The sequence below is a fragment of the Belonocnema kinseyi genome, chromosome 6 (genome assembly GCF_010883055.1).
Source record: "Belonocnema kinseyi isolate 2016_QV_RU_SX_M_011 chromosome 6, B_treatae_v1, whole genome shotgun sequence".
NCBI lineage: Eukaryota > Metazoa > Arthropoda > Insecta > Hymenoptera > Cynipidae > Belonocnema > Belonocnema kinseyi.
In genome coordinates this window covers 102,770,020-102,779,439 of record NC_046662.1, presented here as the reverse complement: position 1 = coordinate 102,779,439, position 9,420 = coordinate 102,770,020, and the positions used below count along the sequence as shown (strand labels likewise).

The window sequence follows — 9,420 nt, the reverse complement described above, 5'->3', positions numbered from 1 at the left end:
CGATTTCGCTGGAAGCGGGTGCAATTTTTCAGATTAGTACCCGCTCCCGGCGAAATCCTGCGGTTGTCCTTATGACAAATTTTTAATTATATATATATATATGTGTGTGTATGTATGTATTTTAGCTACAAACTGTACATTAATTAATCAAATCTGTAACTGATAAACATATGTTATAATAGTTACTTAATTTTAGCGTTTTAGAGAAAAATTGAAGGTATTATAATTGACAATATACTATTTTTTTTGTTTCTAAAGAAATCTCGAAATTCTTTATAAAATGGACAAATTGGATTTATCCCCTGCTTGATTTTATAGAGAATTTTGAAGTTTGATAGCATTCAACATTTTAAAGAGAAAAATGTTTGGCTCTGTCATAATTAAAATAAATAAAACTTTTCAGCCATTAAAAAATAGGTGAACATAAAACTTTTTCCGGTGATGTATTAAAATTATAAGTCATAATTTATGATATATGGCATATAAATAGTTATGTAACGATATAATATTTAAAATTTTAATTTTAAAAATAAATAATTAGTTTTCATTATATAACTACTTACTGATAATTATGAATCATTAGAATAATTATATAATAAACACTTAAGATTCGAGTGGTAAATAAATATGCAGTACATCACTTACATTCATGGTAACTCCTGTAATTGTAATTGCGGTGGTAACTCATTTTAAAAATTTTCTAACTTCAGCAATTATCGACGCGGAACGTCTGAGAAATGCCGAAAACTGCGAAGTAACTCCGAGGAGTTGACCCACAAACCAAGAGGGCGCTTTTAGCAGTCGAATTTTGACGTAGTCTCTTATTCCATTACATGAGCAATCTCCCAACTCATCTCTGGTAGTTGACCAGTGATCGGCACGCTCTTGCCCAGGGCAGGGTAGCCTGCCCTGGCTGCCCTACGACCTACTTTTAGGGCAGCACCTGCGATCTTGGCCAGACCACCCCTTTCCTCAGGGGTCCTTTGTTAGAAAATAGGGGGAAAATGTGACAATAAAAAATTCGTAAGTTTGCAATCAGTGACTTAAAAGTAGTATATTTGGAATCTGCGTATTTTTCCGATTCCAAAGACATGTAATTTGTCTATAAAGGTTGACAATTTGAGAAGTATTTAGTATTGAATTGAGTGTAAAGCTGATGTTTCTTGATATTAATCTTCTTCAAATATTCCACTTTTCTAGACAAGTAATATATCATTGGAATCGGAAAAAGTCTTAGATGCTGATAATGCTATTTTCAAATCGCTAGTGGAAAAATTAAAAGTTTTAAAATTTCCTTACTTTGACATGCCTGTGGACAAAAGACCCTTGCTGGAGTAAGCTCACTCACACTAAAATTACACCTGAAAATTAAGCAAAAAGTTTGACGACCACTGTAGTAGACGCAGAGAAGCAACGTTAAGCATGATATAATAAATACATGGTCTAGCCACTTGAGGGCCCTGTTTCGTTTAAATCACGGAACCGCTTAATACTAACATTTTTTTAGTCCGTTAACCTGACCTAATTTTATTTTTTACTGTAGATATTGTGTATCTCGGTTTTATTTGAGTTCATTTTATTTATGTATTTTATGTTTTGTCAGAGTTTTATCATCAACTTTCAATAAATTGGAAGAAAAAAACTATGTATGATTGTGATTAATTTTTTTCATAAACAGTTTCGAAATCATTTTCACATTGTACACATCAGCTGGTTTATAGGTAAGAAGGTCACGAAGAGGATCACAGGGTTCTTTATTATGTCAAACTTGTAACTTACGCTATGTCTTACAGCTATAATGAAACCCCTCATATCAGTTATTATTTAAAACTCACTTTCAATTGATTTGAATGTAATATGAAACACTTTGAATTCCTAAGATTCAAAGTAGAAATATATAATGAATTTGCAACAAGGAAGATTAAGTTTCTTACCAAAAAGACGAATTATAATGGATCAATTTCCAATCAAGAATAGAAAAGTTGCATTTTTCAGAGAAAAAAGTAATTTTGAACAAAAAAAAACCAAATTGTCAATAAAAAAGGTAAATTTTAAGCCAGATGTAAATCTTGCAGAAATATGACTTAAAAAAACCTAGATTTAACAAACACGAATTTTCAACAAAATACATTAAAATTGCTTAATTTTTAATCAAATAGTTTAGTTAAAACCAAAAATATGGATTTTTAACGGAAAAATACATTGATAAACGAATCCTACTTTAATTTTCTACCATATTTTTAAATTCTTAATCAAAATAGACTAATTTATACCTTAACAATTGCACTTTTAACAAAAAGACAGTGTACAAAAATCAAGAAAATTAATTTTCGACCAAAAAGATGAATTCTCAACAAAATAAATGAATTTTTTACCAAATAATTAAATTTTAAATTTATAAAGGATAAATTTCTAACAAAAATGAAATGAAAAGTTGCAATTTTCAGATAAAAAATTAATTTTTAACCCCAAAGATCAAGGTGAGTCCTAAAAATATAATTTTTTAATGATGAAGTTCAACTTTTAACCATGTCGTTTAATTTTCAATTAAAGAAAATAAATTGCAAACAAAATAGTTAAATTTTCAACCGAAGAAATTAATTTTCCAGCATTATATTAATGATATACCAAAATAAGATGAACTTTCAACAAAATATATTAATTTTTAACAAAAATTTTTAATTTTAAAGTCGGGAGGACGATTTACCTATAAAAGGGTTGAATTTTCTACTAAAAATATGATTTTTTAAGAAAAATGTAAATTTCCCGCCAAAAAGTTAAATTTTCATTAAGCGAGTTTTTTGGTTATAAAAATGGTTTAATTTGAAATAAAAAACTCAATTTTCAACCGAATAGTTCAATTTTTTAAAATTAATTAATGTAAACCCAAACAGTTGCATTTTTAATAAAACATAATAAGTTTTCAACGCAAAAAATTTATTTTCGGTAGAAATAACAACTTTTTAGCAAAATACAGATTCATTTTCTAAAAATAGAAGAGTTAAATTTTCGATCAAAGAATCTAAAACCTAAAGAATATTTTTTTTACAAAGTAGTTCATGTTTTAACCAAGCTTCTGAATTCCTAACGAAACAAGATGACTTCTTAACAAAATAGTTGCATGTTTCACAGAATAATAACATTTTCAACTGAATACTAAAATTTTTAACCAAACGAGTTAAATTCCGAACTACAAATATAATAGCAGACTTTATACTCGTACCAAAAAGCATTTAAGCGAGAAAAAGGGGTTTCTTAAAAACAGAGAAGAAAAGAACAATTCTTTAAAAGTTAATAATAAGGAAATATACTAAATGTTATCTAAGTTCGTAACTTTTCTTCCACTGACCCCCAACCCCTGTTCGAACCATAGTTTTTAGCATAACCACCCCTACCATGCAATTGTTAATGCAGTTTACTGACGACCCCCTAAAGTTTCGATTATTATATTTAATGAAATTATCCTTATAATGTATGGTTTAACATTTATTTCGCGTAAAAATACACAACGAATAATCGACAAGACTCAGAAAACGAAATTAAAAAAAAAAAGAATGATAGAGAACAAGTATATCGAGACTATACTTAAGAAACTTTAATTTAAATTGTATGTATATTGGATAAAATATTAATATTACAGAGAAAAGTAACACCGTTTTACTTTAAAGAATTCAAATGATTTAAAAACTGAAATTGATTTTTAAAAATGAAAGGGCCTCGAATTTTCTCATTCTCATCATTTATGATTGAGAAAGTATAAGCAAAGAAAGGTCCGAAAAGTCCGAAAAGAAAGGATAAGCTCGTTTTGGATAAAAATTCAAAAAGTTAGAACATTTGAAAAAATGTTGGGACCGTTTTTTTCTACTTAAAATTTTTATTTACGGCTATTAATAGTACTGCGAAAGCCAAACAATTTATCCTGATGACTTTTTTTATACAAAGAAAATTCTCAGAGTTATAGCATTTTCAAGATTTTTAAAATCAATCGAAAATCAAAATTTTAAGCCACACAACGTACGACATGAAAAAAAATTAAGTGAAGAAAAACATTGCTTTTTAAAAGTCCTAAAAGATTATCATAAGAACTTTTTGGATTTTCTTGTAAAATCGACAATTCTCATTTTTATTGCACAAAAAATAATGACAAATTTAAAAATCCCATTGTGTGGTCAAACTATGCAGGATACGAAAAAAGATCAATCAAAAAAAAATGTGATCTTAAAAAACATCTACATATTCGTTAATAATCACTTCTTGATAGGACGCGTACTTTTTGTTTTATTAATTTTTGACAGGACACGTAGTTTTGATTATAATCATAAAAATGACATTAAATTAAAAGTGAAAAATTTATGGAAAAACAATAAAAGGTACAAAAACAAATTGATAGAAAAAAGTTATTCGCTCAAAAAAATGATACAAATTTGTATCATTTATTACATTCTTATTATTTATGATAGAGGAAGTATTAGAATTGCCCGAAATTTGACATCACAACATTCAAATTTTGAACCAAATGACGCAAAATACGACAAAAAGTCTCGAAAAGAAATTATGTTTTGAAAAATCCTATTAATAGCATAACAACGCGAGTTAGAGAAAAATGTTTGAAAAAGGATTGTACTTTCTAAATTTATTTTAAGGTGATTCAGAAAATATAAATTTACAACCATCTGTCAAAAAACGAGTGCACATTGCGAGTGTCACGAAAATAATGTGTACGTCGAAGCCTACAGAGCTTTGAGAAACATAATCATTAACTATACCATACCGAAAAGAATCTTTAAGTATATACTAAAAATTCTTTAGGTCGAAGAAGCTCAGAGAAATTCTCCGCAGGCACTCAGGTAGATATTTTTAAAGGTCCAGGAAGCTCGTTTAAATGGTCTGAAGGCTTTAAAATATCCTTTCCGAAATTGAAATAAGAATACGATCATAAATAACAAGCAGAGAGGCTATCTCAATAGAGTAGCCGACAGTCAAGGGTCCTTTGTTAAGCTTTCGGATTAAAATTTAGAAGTAGATTTTTTTAATTTCATAAAAAGGGAGAGCGGATTAGCCACGACCAACTGCTGTAAATAACTCTACCCGCCCGGTACATGACGAATACAAAAGGAACATTATATTACCGTCGCACCACTCTTAAAACGACCACTAAAAGGATCTTGAAAAGGACACAAATCTCTCAAACTATCTCCGAGACTATTTTGTCTCAAATCGACTTTGTTTATAGACTCAAATGGGCCAAGCTATTTCGCTAAAGAAAACTCAGAGATTTCTTTCGGTAGGATAGACAGTAAATTTGAATTAAAAAATGATAAATTTTTGCCATAAAAGATCTAGCAGCTAAAAATATTTATTACGATACAATTACATTTTAATTTAATTTGAAAGTACATCTTATGCATCTACATATATTCTAGATGCAAAATTGTTTCAAATAACTGATTCATCAATTGAAAATAATAATTCAAAATTTTCAATTCAAAATTCTTATTTTATATTTTTAAGTATTGACCGACTTAGTATCAGCTATTTGATGGACTTGTTTGACGGATGAAAATTGAAGGGGCAAAGTAGTTGTTTGGCGCGATCTTCGTGTTGAGAGGCATGGGGGATCGGGTAATTTTCGCCGAGAGCGCCGTCTACAATTAGGTCCTCGAACTATACACGTGCCGCATCTAGGCTTATCATATCTAATATCTTTGTTCAAACAATCGCACATTTCCGTATAATTGCATGCGATAAGAAGAGAGATTCGATCAAATAGATTAGAGGGCATCGGAATCAACCGCTAGACCTAATATCTTCGGTACGAAATTCTAAAGTTATAATTTTTTAAATGCTAAAAAGAGATATTTCGGGTTTCACTCGTGTAAAAAACTACGAATTGTTTGCCAACGTTTCGTGAACATTGCAGTTCACATTTTCAGGGCTGACCTGAAAATAAATAATTAAATATTTATACAGATACGTATTTCAAATTCTACCAAAATTATCTCTTCACTTTAAAATTAAGAAAAAAGGAAAATTAGTGGTAGAGGCAAAGATATTTTTTAAATATTTTGCGCAGGGGGCGTACAATTTTCCATGCTTGCGATGGACGCTATTGGGTCTAGATACGCCGCTGATAACCAAGATGGCTGGATGTGGTGGAGTGCGACTAGGTACGAAATTGGGTGAGCTGATGGCTAGACCGTGTATTCTTAGATCATGGCTGTACCCATGGTTTTGACATCTGAGTTTTCCATGTTTATCCAGGGTCAGTGTACGCCGTTAGTTGTGAGTAGTAATCACTTTGCTATGAATAACAGCATTTATTAGTCACAAAATACAAAGATAATTCAAAAACCCAGCTGGCAATGCATATATACATAATCATATAAGATATTTACAAAAACAGTTTTACTTCTATTTCTCATATGTGCATCAAAGTGCATGTTTTTTAATCTAATCCGATTTTCAGTTTATTTAACGTAAATAGTGCACATGTGAATTCTGAATAATATTTGAATCGTGTACGTTATGGAACAAAGAAACCATGTGCTTTTGTTGTCTGCCTGTAATCTTCGCTTTTCAACCAATTTCAGTGTATACTAACCAGCCCCCTCCCTCGACTGTGTATGTGTATGCCGTAGTAGTTTTCTTACGATCCGTAGGGAAAATGTCGGTCAAACTAAGCCAACAGATGGCACCACAAATAGTAGGTCTGTCTTTTTCATTGAATTGCATTAAGAAAAAGCAAAAATAATTAAAAACTTGATGCTGTTTGCAAGTAAACAGAAAAGAATATATGAAAAAAACAAGAGTAACTATTACTAATTATTTCAAAAAAGAAAAATTCATGAAAGTATGTAGTTTAGTATGAATAAAATTTAATTTTGAGATACATTTTGAAAGCAGTTCGAACTTTATATTTTTGTGATTTATTTTGCTCGTATTATTGATTTTATTACTTGTTAAAGTTAAACAAAATTATTTATTGTTGAAATTATTAATGTAGCTAATGAGAAAATTAATAATATTTAAGACCTCTATGACCAAAATATTTAAAATATGTACATGATCAGAAGAATTAATGAAAAATATATTACTTATATCCAATATAAATATAATAACAATTAGAATATGTAAGACTACAACTCAAGTTGCAAAGTAAAGAATCTTTGTTCCTTTAAAATCTTAATAATTTCAAGTTTTGAAGGAAACATTGTTGAAAAGTAGTGGTAATTGTAATTAAAATGTTTGAGGGAAGCAAGTTTCAAATCAAATAATTTGAGGGAATCATTTGGTAACAAGTCACTGACACGAATAATAAATGAGAAAATTGATTTAATATAATGTATATATTTATTTAAATTGAACCCAACATCATATATACATTTATACAGTTCAACAATTTATTTGTTTCTTAATCTTGAAAGCTTTTTTCTCGCTGCATTCAGCCCCTAATAATTTTATTTAAAAATTTAAAGGAGATTTTGAATTAAATAGTTAATTGTATTATTGCAAACCTCATTTCTAAAATAAACAGACTATAAGCTATTACAATCTATAAACAAACGTACCGTACTCATGACGCACAGTTGGAGGAAATGCACTTTTTTCATTCAAAAATGTCCAGAGCCTTCAATTTTCTTGCGATTTTGAATTTTTGCGTTTTAAATGAACATTAAATTGTATAAATCTTGAATCTCCGAAATTTTGTCTCCTCTATTTTATTATTAATAATTTTTCCAGTATGAACAAAGTCTTATTATCGGTGAAAAATTTTTTTGTGCTAAAAATGCTTCCCATTAATGTAGGAATGACATTTAATAACAAAAATAATTTCAAAGTTTATAATAACCACTGTGACAAACAATTTTTGTGTCAAAATATTAGAATTTGAGATTTTTCAAATGATAATTTCCTTCAATGGCCAGAACGACTTCAGGTATTCCTTAAAATAATAAATATTTAATAATATTTGATAAAATATAACAATTTAAATTTTTGTAAACAAATTTAAAATGTTTGCCCTTTCGCATAGAAAATTTTTTTTCACTGCAAATGTTTTAAGCTATTCGGCGAATGACTACTAGTCACAAAAATATTAGAAGAGTTAACAATAACCACTGTTATTAACAATTCTTGTGACAAAATATTTAAACTTAAGGTTTTATCCAATTTAAATTTTCTTTAATGGCCAAGTCAGTGGGTTATTGTCAAAAGATTTTGTATTGAGTGAATCTTCGCTGCAGTGTTATGATTCATTTCCAATCTATTACGATTGAAAACCCGACTTTTTCCGAGTGATACTGCCAACATTGGGACATTTTTTATGTAAATTGTTTATAAACATGTAAGTTGTTTTTATTCCACTAAATATGATCAAAGATACATTTTTTAGGAATATAGCCATTGTAACGATGAAAGAAAATAAAAATTTTGATAAAACCTTACATTTGAATATTTTGTCACGAGAATTATTCATAACAATGGTTATTGTTAACTTCTCACATATTTTTGTGACTAGCAGTTATTCGCCCAACAACTTAAAATATTTCCAGTGCAAAAAAAAATTTCTGTGCGAAAGGACCAAACTTCTGAACTTCTTTATCTAATGTATTCACAAAAATTTAAATTGTTATATTTTATCAAATATTATTAAATATTTATTGTGTCAGGGAATACTTGAAGTCTTCCTGGCGCTTGAAGGAAATAATCATTTGAAAAATCTCAAATTATAATATTTTGCCACAAGAATTGTTTATAACCATAGTTATTATAAACTTTTAAATTATTTTTGTTATTAAATGTAATTCCTACATTAATGTGAAGAACTTTTAGCACCAAAAAGTTTTATCGATAATAAGACTATTTGTTAATTTGTTTCCAACAAATACATGGAATGATAAACAAATTATTTGTATTTTATGAGTCCCTAAACATTAATTTTAGACAATATGAAGTTTTCCTGATCAGTTATCAAAGCGTAAAAAATTGTTATTCACAAAATTTCAGTTTTTCCATGCTTTGAGTAGAAAAATTAGTAATAAACAAATAGAGAAGACAAAAGTTCGGAGCGTCAAGCTGAACGAAAAAAATGAATTTCCTCCTACACTTCGGCATGAGTACGGTACGTTTGTTTATAGAGTTTAATAGTTTATATTTTGTTCACTTTAGAAATGAGGTTTGCAATAATATAATTAACTATTTAATTCAAAATCTCATTTAAATAAAAAATTTAAAATAAAATCATTAGGAGTTGAATGCAGCGAGAAAAAAAGCTTTCAAGATTAGGCAACAAAGAAATGATTGCACTGTATAATGTACATACGAGGGTAGTTCAATAAGTCCTTAGAATGAAGTATAAAAACAATTTTTTTTGGGTAAATTTCTTTTTATTTTTCAACATAATCTCCTTGGAGCTCTATA

At 28.7% G+C, this 9,420-nt stretch overlaps 1 protein-coding gene across 4 annotated transcripts in view; it reads left to right on the top strand.

Annotated features, from left to right (window-relative positions):
- The first annotated feature begins 6,194 nt into the window (after window positions 1-6,194).
- The window catches only part of LOC117175009 (caspase-2-like), a 29,103-nt gene continuing 25,877 nt past the window's right edge, over window positions 6,195-9,420 (top strand). For 2 of the 4 annotated variants that reach the window (XM_033364506.1, XM_033364503.1), the window contains exon 1: window positions 6,195-6,282. The gene's annotated coding sequence lies outside the window, so the exon portion shown is untranslated. Of the gene's footprint in view, window positions 6,283-6,499; window positions 6,519-9,420 lie in introns of those variants that run through there. The other 2 variants (XM_033364504.1, XM_033364505.1) reach the window with 2 other exon arrangements.